This window comes from Grammomys surdaster, unplaced genomic scaffold (assembly GCF_004785775.1).
Source record: "Grammomys surdaster isolate TR1022 unplaced genomic scaffold, NIH_TR_1.0 146, whole genome shotgun sequence".
NCBI lineage: Eukaryota > Metazoa > Chordata > Mammalia > Rodentia > Muridae > Grammomys > Grammomys surdaster.
The window spans coordinates 3,450,777-3,463,013 of NW_021604604.1; the positions used below are offsets into that span (position 1 = coordinate 3,450,777).

At 42.1% G+C, this 12,237-nt stretch overlaps 1 protein-coding gene across 5 annotated transcripts in view; it reads right to left on the minus strand.

The window, feature by feature from the left end:
• Armc3 (armadillo repeat containing 3) overlaps positions 1-12,237 on the minus strand; it is an 87,857-nt gene that overhangs the window by 48,121 nt on the left and 27,499 nt on the right. The gene's annotated exons all lie outside the window — the stretch shown is intronic.

Genomic DNA, 12,237 nt, shown 5'->3' on the forward strand with positions numbered 1-12,237 from the left:
GAGAAGGAGAAGGAGAAGGAGAAGGAGAAGGAGAAGGAGAAGGAGAAGGAGAAGAAGAAGAAGAAGAAGAAGAAGAAGAAGAAGAAGAAGAAGAAGAAGAAGAAGAAGCTGTAGCTAATGCGAGCATTGAAATAGCCTCTAAGATATTTTTAAATTCACAAGTCTTTATTAGTTTTAAAAAAATGCTAGAGACTTTTCCAGAGGTACCGACAAAAGAAGAAAAGGAAGAGGAGAAGGAAGAAAATAAATAAATAAATAAATAAATAAATATTGGTGTAGTTTTATCATTAAGCTTTCTCTGATGTCTCTGAATCAAATCCTACACAGATCACTCAGCATGAATTCTATCAGGAAAGTCTGACAAGATACAGTAGCAATTATTGTGAAAAGATAACTTTTGAGCACATAATTGTTACATTAAAAAACAGCATATACATAATTGTTACATTAAAAACAGTATATACATAAAGACTGAAAAGATTTTAAAAATAATTTAAGTAAATACTGAGGGCAATTAGATTTTTACAAAATAATTTAAATAAATTCTGTGGGCAATTAGTTTCTCAACCCTGCTGGGAATGTTCTCAAAATCCAGCTGTGTTCACCAAACCTCAAAAGTGCTGACTGCAGTGTGGTTGTAATAGATTTAAAAGATGAATTAACATATTTACCAAGTACTTTCACTGAAACGCTATGCCAAGAAGTATTTGTGCTTTAATTATGCAGATAATAAAGACGGCTAGACGGTTACATTACTAATAAAGTAATGCTCTTTGAAAATAGCACTCAGTGTGCTAACATAAAGAAGGCAGGGGCCTCAGAGCTAAAAGCAAATGCTGTAACACTGTAATGCTTGTCCTTGCCTGTTCTCTGGACTGGCCATTGTGCCAACTTTGTCCCTGCTGAGTAGTTAACACCAGCTCATAAAACTCTCAGCAACTAGGTCATTAACACCTTCACCTTCCAGTGGTGCCAGGTCAAACTCATGCTGACCCTGCTTCCCATAGCTGGGGAATGCAAGTCACAACTTCAAACTCCGATGCCATTTGCTTATGTCTCAGCTGTTTTTGACAGACAATGAAAGTACATACACTTGTCTAAACTATTATTGGAATGATGGAAAGGAAAGCCACATTATAAGTTACTACTGATAGGAACATTGTTCTTACTGATGGAATGGAGACTGACATCAGTCCAAACTTACGGCACTTTTTAACTGGGGAAAAAAAATAAACTTTTATCTAATTATTCACTTTCAACACAGAAATATTAGAAGATAACTTTGTTAATCCTTGTTAAGTATGAGGTTTTGCCAGTGTAACTAATATAATGTCTAATGAATCTTGCAGATGGACCCACCCAGCCACATGGGCATTCTGCTGGGCAGTGGAGGTCGGTTCACATCCCAGTGCTTACCTAGTATCCCACAGTGGCAGTGTCCGAGTAATTGAGTCCACGCACAAGTTTTCTAAATTTACCATAAAGGTCTCATGCAGGAAATGGGCTCTACTAGCTTAAAGTACATCTGTAAAAAGTCTCATGATTAAGAAGACAGCTCAGGAGTGCTTACCAGGCAAGCCTGACTACCTGAATACATATGACCAGAACATACATAAAGGCCAGATGCTGTAACACAGGTCTCTGTAACCCAGCAGGCGTCTTTGAGGAGATGCTTAGAGAAGATAAGAGAATCCTTAGAGGCTCGCAAGACAGCTAGCCTGATGCATGCAGCAGCAAACAGCAGGAGAGGCCTTTTCTTAAACAAGGGAGAAGGCAAAGACCAATATCTGAAGCTGTGTTTTTAGTGTCACAAGGTTCTGAGATACACATGTGTTGTTACACATATGTGCACGAACGTGCACACATACGTGTGCATATGTGCACAAATATGGATAAATGTATGTATAAAGCATGTGGACACACACAGGTATTCAGACATGCATATGTACTCATGCATATGTACACACATGCACACATGCACATGCATATATATAGATATATGCACACACAGAAACACACAGAGACACACATTCATATATGTGTACACACACGTATGTATGCACATACACACAATCTTAAAGGTCCAGAAAGAAAAACCAGTTATTTCATCAACACCTTAAAAAGCAATAGAAATAAACATTTTGATTTTTCCCTCTGAGTTTAACCATTTGATGAGCATGGATAGTAGTAAGTTAAAATGAGTTGTCCCCAAATCCAAAGTAAAGTCCAAAACAAGAAGAAATAAATACAAAATCATAGCCTAGCACAAATCTTATCCTGCAGAATGTGACACAACAGAGACAGGGGAAGTTATAATCTAAACAAAGGGTTTGTGACTCCACCAGATGAATAGCTAACACTGAGAGAGGGTGTGTCAACTTGGTCCTGCTCATCCTTGCTTTCCTCATCTGGACACTGTCACCAGGGAGACAGAGATGGCTTCAGACAACCCACGATATCTCTGAGATTACATGCAGAATAATGCCCATATGTAATGTTGGCAAGGGTAGTACTTTGATCAGATTCTTGAAGAAAGTCAAGACTCTCCTAAAGCCTGAGTTTGGGCACAGTAGTTGCATGAGCTTGGAAGCCATCAGAAGCAACAGGCGGGGCTTCAGAAGGCATGTCAGAATTAGAAACAGATTTAAGACCCATAAGCAGAGAAGGAAGTGGGGCAGACATTAGTCACAAGTGAGATTTCTCTAGAAGATTTTAGAAAGATTGGGAGACAAGCTCAGCATTGAAATGATGGATGAATGCGAAGGGTTTTGGTATGACAGTTGGGAGAAGGGATAAATGAGAGAATGTTCTAGAAATGGAGAGGAAGACAAGTGTGAGGAGGTGGTGACAGCCAATGGTGGGCATCCCCTGAGTTAGAGTTCAGGAAGAAGGGAGACATTTGTCTAAAGGAGCCACTCAACATGTTGATGTCAAATTCTACACGGCTGTTTTGGAATCAGTAGGTTTACCAATGGAGAGACGCTGAGGGAGAAGGAGTTACTGAAAAATCAGCTTCTCTGTCAGAGCAGTTGACTAGGAAGAAACGAAGGACCATGGGGGAAAGAGGAAAAAGCCTTCCATAAATTATTTCCTGTCAAAAATACTGCACTTCTCAGTATGTGTTCTACTCCTACTAACCCCCACCTGTCTAGTGGTGGCACCAGAAGACAGAACAGTGACAGTGTGACACTGCAGTACAAGAGCACCCCTGCTAGCATCTAAACATGGACAAAGGCTTCTATTGACATATCAGCTAGTGAGAAACATGGCCCAAGGTTCTGTGAGAGCCTCCTATATTAGTTACACCCAAGCTGAGACAGAGCAGTGTGCAATCCACATCAACACTGCAGCTCTACCATGGTGTAACAGGAACAGAAGGAGGAGGGAAAGGATACTTTAAAGACAATAATAGTAAGTATCCTGGGGGAAGTAAAGATAAAGCAAAGGCAAGACCACAAAGAACAATGGAATAAAATTTTACTGCAAGGCATGGGGAAGTGTAAAACAAAAATACATTTGAGTAACTTTTAAATTTTATTATATTTATTTTAATTTAAAAAATATTTTTACCTGGCAGGGATGGTGAATGCCTTTAATCCCAGCGCTCAAGAGTCACAGGCAGATGGATCTCTATTAGTTTAAGGCCAGTCTGGTCTATATAGTCACTGCTAGCCAGGACTACACAAAGAAGCCCTGTCTCAAAAGTTATATTTGTGTGTGTGTGTGTGTGTGTGTGTGTGTGTGTGTGTGTGTGTACTGCATGTATACGCACCACTTGCTTGCCTGGTGCCTTTGGAGGTCAGAAGGTGACACTGGTTCTCTGGAACTAGAATTACAGACTGTTTTTGAGCTACCCTAAGACTGCTGGGGATTGACCCTGGGTCCTCTGCAAGAGCAGCAAGTGCTTTTGACTGCTAAGCTACATCTCTGGCCCCAGACCCTTTGAATTTAAAAGAAGAGTTTACCTAAATATGAAAAATGTAGACAGAAAAGTAAATTTTGGCAGGACTCAGATTGGGTCTCTACAAAAGCAAGATTCAAAGAGAGTTAAGGAGAAATGTTTTTCAATATTTCCACAACCAGCTAAACTGTCAAACACATTCAAAGACAGCAAACACATGCACAGATGAGGACTCACACAGTAAGTACATCTGTCTGTGAGACAGCCTGGTGGGTTCATCCCCCAGGTACCACATGGTAGGAGGGAACTGGCTCTAACAAGGTCCACACGGACTCCAATATACTTGTTATATACAATATACAATATACAATATACAATATAATTGTTATTTTTTAATAACAATTAAAAAATAGCACTGGGGTACCTGCAGAACAATTTTTGGCTGAAAAATATACCCTGATTAATTTGAGAAACAAATAAAAAACAAAATAGAATGTTAAGGCCAGCATTAGCACAGGAAACTGATGGTATACACTGACAGACTGACTCTACATGCTTGGACATTTAGATTAGAAAAGTAGATAAAATAAAATGTCATAGTAAAGAGATTCTTAAAAAAGAGAAGTTCATAACTATTTGATGACAGGACTCTTATATAACTATGCCTTTGCATATATATATAATATATACATATACACACATATATATTTACCTGTAGTTACATCACTATAACTTTAACTCTAAAAGGTTTAAAGATCTACATTTAAAACACATAGAAAAGCAAAGTATGGAAAACAAAGAAGTCAGAACTAAATTCTACAGAGGCGGCAGCTTCTCAGCTCCTCTCAGCCATGGGCTGCTCACAGTTCCCTAAACCCAACTACTCTATCTAAACTGTCTTACGTTAAGTAATGCTTTGCTTCCCGAAACCATTTTTGGTAACATTTAATGATCTTACTATCGAGTTAGAATTGAAAGTTGGAGTGCATAATTGAGAGATTTAATGAATGTGATTAGAAGTGAACGTAAGACAGTATTAAGGAAATTAAAGTTACTTAACAGTGAGAACAGATACAATGTAGCAAGAAGCACCTAACCTATACTTCATCTGTGATGGGCCAACTAGATTTAACAGAACGTGACAGTATAAATACCCAGTCTGACGTCCTATAGGAAATGCGTCTGCTATATGCTCCTTCACTTCCCCATCCCAGTGCCAGGCTTCTCTTCAGGACTGGTGCCTCTCACGCAGCAGGCATGCAGTAAGTGTTTGCTTCTTCGTAAGCAGAGTAGCGCTGTTACAATTTGCTAGACCATGGGTACACATTGACTACGTTCTAGGAAATGCCACGCTAATCTCGAAGTAAAACTCACATTTTAAAAACTGCAAACCCAAACAATTAATTTTTAAAGACCCTACAAATGAAAAAAAAATTACAATTTGAGAGGAAAGATAATGAGCTCTTGTCCCGACTTGGAAAGGGGCCCTGATCACTGTAGTTCACTCTTTTGGCGTCAGATCCGAGTCCATGTGTGTAAGAGAGTGACTAAATGATTGGTTCCTAAGACAGAAATTTCAAATCACCTCAAACCAGGCCAGTCAGTGCCTTTAAAAAAAAATGATCTCCATAATATTAATCTACATACTTCAATGGGGAAAGGGTCTTACAGTCACAATAGAGTCCTGAAGCGTAAGAGAATGATCACAGGATGGCCTGAGAGGTAACACAGCAGGGGAGTCTGAACCCAAGGAAAGTCCTGGTTCAGGCAATGACACTGTGACAAAGCAGAGATGGAGTCAATGCAGGTTTAGTCATTAGATCCTAAACTTAAGACTGAGGAGACACGACTTGAAGATGGAACATAGCTATTTTAGAACTGACATAAGGAAGTAGAACCAGAAAACATTAAGTGCTACAAAGAGCTCAAAGTCTGCGTGCCTGAATTATGTCGTGTTATAAAGGGGTGGTGGGGATGGATTCCAACGAATGGTGCTAGGAACACTGACTGTATGCATACAGACCTGAGAAGTTGGAAATAGCCTTAAATTAATTGCAAAGCTTAGCTCAAAGCAGGCCAGGAGCCAAACAGTAACTGCTTAAAGCATGAAACTCTTGAATAGGAGAAAACCTTCATTTCAACAGATTTGGTAAAAACCACTTAGCCATGAGGCTGAAGATAGATGAATATGTCTGTATAAAAATGAAAACCATGCATGCATCAAAAAACACAACCAACAGTGAAAGGCAACCACAAAATGGGAGACAGTACCAGCTAATCACAGATAAGGAGTTCTATCCACGATACATGAAGAATCCTTACAACTCTATGTCAAAGAAAAGCTGGGCCTGAAACCCCAACCACTTGGGAGGCCTGAGGGAAAAAAAGGGCCACAAGTTTAAGGCCTGATTGGTCTACAGGGTGAGTTCAAGTACAGTCTGGGCACTTGGTGAGACCTTGCTTTAAAATAGAAAGTAAAGAATGGGTCCCAGAAGAGAATTTATTCGGTGAAGAGCTAAGCACAAAGACCTGAGTTTGACAGCAAGCTAAAAATAAGCCGAGCAGTGTTGACACACGCCTGTAGCCTCAGCACTGGGAAGAGGGAGGCATGGAACCAGCTAGTCAGTCAGCCTAGGCTACTTGGTAAGTTCCAGGCCAGTGAGAGGTCTTGCCCAACAACAACAACAACAACAGCTGAAGGAGTACAGTGCCTGAGGAAAGGATGCCTGAGGTTGTTCCCTGGCCTCCACACACCTGCATGCACACACACAAAAGACTGAGACATTTCTCTGATAATGATTTACATGCGGTTAATAAACAGGTGAAGAAGTTAGTTAACATTGCTAATTACTAGGTAAATATAAAGAAAAACAACAATGAGATGTCATTGTCCACAGTTACTAGCACCAAACAAAGTAACAAATGTTGGCCAGCATGTGGAGAGACTGGAACCCTGAACACTGTCCCTGGGGATGACAAAACAGTGCAGTTGTTAGAGAGAAGAACATGGAAGTTCCTTAAAACATTCCAAATAGACTTAGCATATGAGTTAGCAAGCCTCCCTGGTACACACCACAGGAAGTGAAAGCAGACGGTCAAAGAAATATTTGTTTATACACACTCAATAGCGGTTACATTCACAGTAGCTAAAAGGGAAAAGGCAACTCAGCTGTCCATCAGTGGCTGAATGGAAAATCAAAGTGTGGCATCAACAAAGAAGTATTATTCAGCCTCAAGAACAAGGAAACCTTGGCACATGCTATTATATGAACGGGCATTATAAAGGCAGCATGCTGGGTGCCACAGAGTCACAAGGGGACAAATACTGTGTGATCCTAAGGGCACAAAGAGACCGCAGCAGCCAGACCTGTAAGGACAAAGTAGAGACAAAGAGCAGAGTTACCTTCCGTGTCATTCTGGGAGATGTTCTGCAGATGGGAAAGGCCAGAGAATGTTGAACGTGTTTAATGCCACTGAACCATGTGCCTAGCCATGGTTAAAATGGTGAATTTTATACTGCTAATATTTTAATCAGAATTTTAAAGAGGGCACTTATTTCCCTTTCTTCAAATAAAACTCATGTCTCTTCTGGGTTCCCATTTCTTGGTGTTGCATCATATTATTCTCAGTTGTAAAAAGTCAGACACCTGGCCTCATCCTGGGTACCACCTCCTGCCCACCTAAGCCCATGTCACCATTCCACAAGGCTTACAGAGCATCTCTGCAGGCCAAGACAGGCTGGGGTTTCTACTTGCATAGTGTACTTGCATGGTGCTTATGCTCACCGCATCTGTGCCATGGCACCATGTATCAGTGTGTGTGTGTGTGTGTGTATGTGTGTGTATGTTTGTGTGTGTATGTGTGTGTGTGTTGTGTGTGTGTGTGTCTGTCTGTCTGTCTGTCTATCTGCCTGCCTGTTTACTCTCTCTATAACCAACTTCAAATCATGTTAAAATCATATTAAAATCATACACAAGACTTGTGTAAGTATGCATATGGGTTGTATGCATCTACAGAAAAGGTATATGCCCACACCTATCTTTGTGGAAGCCAGAAGTCAACAGTGAATATCTTTCTTTATTGTTCTCCACATTATTTTTGTGACTGGATCTCTCACTGAACCTGGAGCTCACCGATTGGACTAGACTGGTTAGCTAGCAAGTCCCATGATCTCTGACTTCCTGTGTTGAGATTGCAGGTATATGCAACCTCTGTGTGTGTTGAGGATCTAAACTTGGCCCTCATTCTTAAACAACAGTCATGCTACCCACCATCCCCCACCACGCCCGAAGACTTTTAATGATTTGATTTTAAGCATACATATTTGTCAAAGTAGGAGGATGGAATATGATCTTTGATGTAATTTTATTTTTAATTGGTGTACAGTAATTATATAGAAATTATACACGGAGTCCCACGTGGTGTTTTAGTACATGTATACAATGTGTAGTAAAGTAGTCTGGTTAACTGGAATTCATTACCTCAGATATCTATCATTGTTTGGTTTCGAACACTCAAAGTATTCTCTAGAGACTGCTTTGAAATGACTATTGTCAAGTATTTTATCCCGTGGTGCTGTCCCTATTAACACTTCCCTCCCTACTTTTCTCTCCCAGACTTATTCCAGATTCTGGTAACACTACTCTAGTCTCTACTCCTGTGGGGTCATTGTCACAGCTTCTACAAGTAAAGAAACATTATTTATGTTTTTGTCAGTTTACTTTCTGGATGTATGCCTGTGTGTGTGTGTACATGCATCTGTGTGTCTGTGTGTGTCTCTGTGTGTGTGTGAATGCATGCATGTGTGTGTCTCTGTGTGTGTGTGTATGTGTGAGAGAGAGAGAGACAGAGAGAGAGAGAGAGAGAGAGAGACAGACAGACAGACAGACAGACAGAGATTGAGAGAGTGTTGCTGGCAATCATGTATGGTAAGTAAGCAGTCTACCTCTCAGCTATACCCCCAAATCCTTCAAGTTAAGCTTCATACCTCACCTAGATCACCATAGCAACCTCTTCTTGGTCCTATGTTGGACAATACATGCTTCCAATCTTTTAACCTTATAGCAAGAGTGCTCATCTTTACAGAGTGAAAAGCACAATGTTTCCCTCTTACCCTCTCTTCAGTGTCTCTTCCTTGATGCTAAATATCATTGTTTTGTTTTATAAAAATGAAGAGAGAAGGAATATGTTTGGTGGATGTGTAGTCAGGTGTGGGGGAAGGGGGTACCTCTGCAGGCCCATTCTGAAGCATCCCTTCCCCATGAGGGACCAGCCACATGACCCTATAACATAGAGTAGAGTTTATTCAGGGCACGAGGAGGGAAGTTGACAGGGTAGTAGAGACAGAGAAAGGCAGAGACAGAGACAGAGAGAGAGAGAGAGAGAGAGAGAGAGAGAGAGAGAGAGAGTAAAGAAAGAGAGGAGTAGAGACTGGCCATGAGCACGTGGAGAGAGAAGGGGAAGAGAATGGGGAGAGAAGGGGTAAGGAGCAAAAAGACAGAGCAAGAGATCAAGGCAGCAGCGGGGGGGGGGGGCCCAGGAGTCAGGCACACCTGGCTATTGCCAGGTAACTGTGTGGCGGAGCCTAGACTAAATGCTAGCCATCATGGCTTACATTAATTCCTCATTGCTTCTCTGGCCTCAACCAACACGCTCAATGTTCTGCTGCATTCCATTCACCAGGCATTCTGAAAATTTCCAGATCTAGAACCTTCTGTATTCCTCTAGCCTTCACACACCTTTCCTTTCAGTGAACATGCTGCCCAGATCTTTCTTTACCCAGAAAAATTTCACATTTGATTCCACGTCTGGTTTGTAAGTACTTTTTGGAACCTAACACTTCTCTACCCTGAGTTTTCATAGAGTCATCTTCTTCCTGAGTAGATCCTGTGTTTCCACAAGCATGGTTGACACATCTTTATGAGTGCCTGCTTCCTTGCCTGTCTCAGTTTATGGAAAGAAAATCACAAATGGATGGATGAATGGACAGGTTTGTAGGGACTGCTGTTCCCACACAGCCAAGGAGGCAGGTTGTCAAGGTAACAGTATTAAACCTAGTGCTGAGTCTAATCCTCCAGGCACTCTACCCGGAATCCCACCCATTCTCTGTCACATGATTGATCACTGTCAAGTCCAAGAGAAACAGTGGGGCAAATGGCTACCCCTGGTGCCCATTAACATACCAAAGCACATGCTGGCTTCAGGCTCCCTGCATCACCAATACCTCTTACAGAGTCCATGCAGCATCCTGGATCTTCTCACCCTGGCCTCTACCCTAAGCTTCTGGAGCTCACAGGCTTCCCTTCCTCCAGAGTCTCACTCCTATATAACACTGCTACTTCAGCCATGTTCTCTCTTGGTGCTCTCTCTCTTCTCTCTCTCTCTCTCTCTCTCTCTCTCTCTCTCTCTCTCTCTCTCCCCCGCCCCCCCCCCCCCCCCCCTCTCTCTCTCACTCCCCCTCTCCCTCCCTCCCCCTCCCTCCCTCCCTCCCCCTCCCTCCTTCCCTCTCTCCCTCCTTCCCCCCTCTCTCTCCCACCCTGCTCTCTTCCTCTCTTGCTACTCCCATCCCTCTTTTCACGGTCAAGACCACTCTGCTGGCTACGTTCAGTACACTACTTTCTCTCCCTGCTAGATGTCTCTGGCTATACTCTCCCTCATACCTACAATAAAAACCCTCCCTTCAATCATACCTTGCAGCAACAGTGTCCTCCCTCACTGTACATAATCACCACGAAATGTATACAAGCACTACACTAGCAGGGACTGAACAAACTAAGAAAGACCCAGGCAGACCAAATCTCAGAGAGGGACATGCAAAGCATGTTGGGTGTGACAGTGTTTGTGTTATTCTATCACACCTCTTTTGGTGTCATCGGGTCTCAGTTCACCAAGAACCGTGGAGTAGAGAGAAAACAGAACTGGCCCAGTGTGGTAACACCTAAGCTCCAATGGTTACAACTGGGATAGACCAATATTCACCTGTCAGGACCCAACCAGCCCACACGCATAGACCACATGTATAGAAGCCCACACGTATAGACGGAAGCTTGACCTTCTAGAGAATTCCTGGTGATTACATAAAAGCCAGCATCCTCAAGAAACCTGTGAAGCAGGTTTTCTTCCCTTGCCTCTCCACCCCCCACCAGGAGCCCTTTGCCTTGCCTCTGGCAGAAGTATACCTGTGGTTTCCTGTCAAAGCCCATGCTGGCCTCCAGGCTCCCATGTTCCTTCTCACAAGTCCTTATACATTCCAAAGCCTCCATGCCAGCCAGCATCTCGACCTTCCCTCCTCCCCCTGCCTCCCCTCACCTGCCAGCTGAGTTCTCTCTCTCTCTCTCTCTCTCTCTCTCTCTCTCTCTCTCTCTCTCTCTCTCTCTCTCTCTCTCTCCTGCTATCTTGTTGTCTTGCAGTGTCTGCTGTTCTCTCTGTTGCCTCTCACATGTCCCTGGATATGTCCGGTATGCGCTCCTTTCTCTCTGCTCTGGACTCTTCCAGATGCCTCTGGGTGTTCTTGCTCTCTTATTCACAATAAAAATCTTTGCCATAAAGGAGAGGCTGTTTCATCAGTCTCTTTACTGTAACCCCTCACATACGTTTCCGATACTAAAGAATTCCGAGTTTTACAGTCTGTCTTTAGATTTGGTGTCAACAGTGTAAGTCCTGAAGCCTCACTATGCTAACTCTACGCTGCACAGTAAGCTTGTCTTTGCTGCATTAAAGTTGAGCCTATGGGCTGAAAAAAAAAAATGTTCTCTACAACGGCTATGCACAGATGTATATTCAGATGTGAGTATATATGTTTAGGACATAAATCATAGAAATAGTCAAAGCTGCCATCACATTTCTAAGAGTAGTGATTCAGAAGAAGGAAAATAAGCCCCCATCTTTTATTAACAACCCCCCATATATTAAAGTTATCTTTACATCTTCAGTGATTGGGATGTAATTGATTACTCTTGTTCTACTGACTTATAACAACACAGCTTGTCACAGAAATGAAAACAGTATTATGTACATAGAACAAGCATATTATTTTCTGTGGCTGTATGGCACGGCACTGCTAGCTTCCAGCTAACACTTGACAGTCCTTGGATGTCATTCTGAGCATGATCCCTTAAAACAACGCTCTCAGAATCCCAAACACCATGTGCATTCTGTGGTATCCCAATTTGGGGAGAAATAAAAGCTTAAAGCTTAAATTCATAATGAACTGCTTTTCAAAAATGGGATCATAATCAAGTAGTGTTAAGTTTGTAACACCCTGCCCCTGACAAAGCAATCTGCATTTTAACTTGTTGATGGTGAGACGTTTGGGTCCTGCCTTTCTCAGAGAGGTA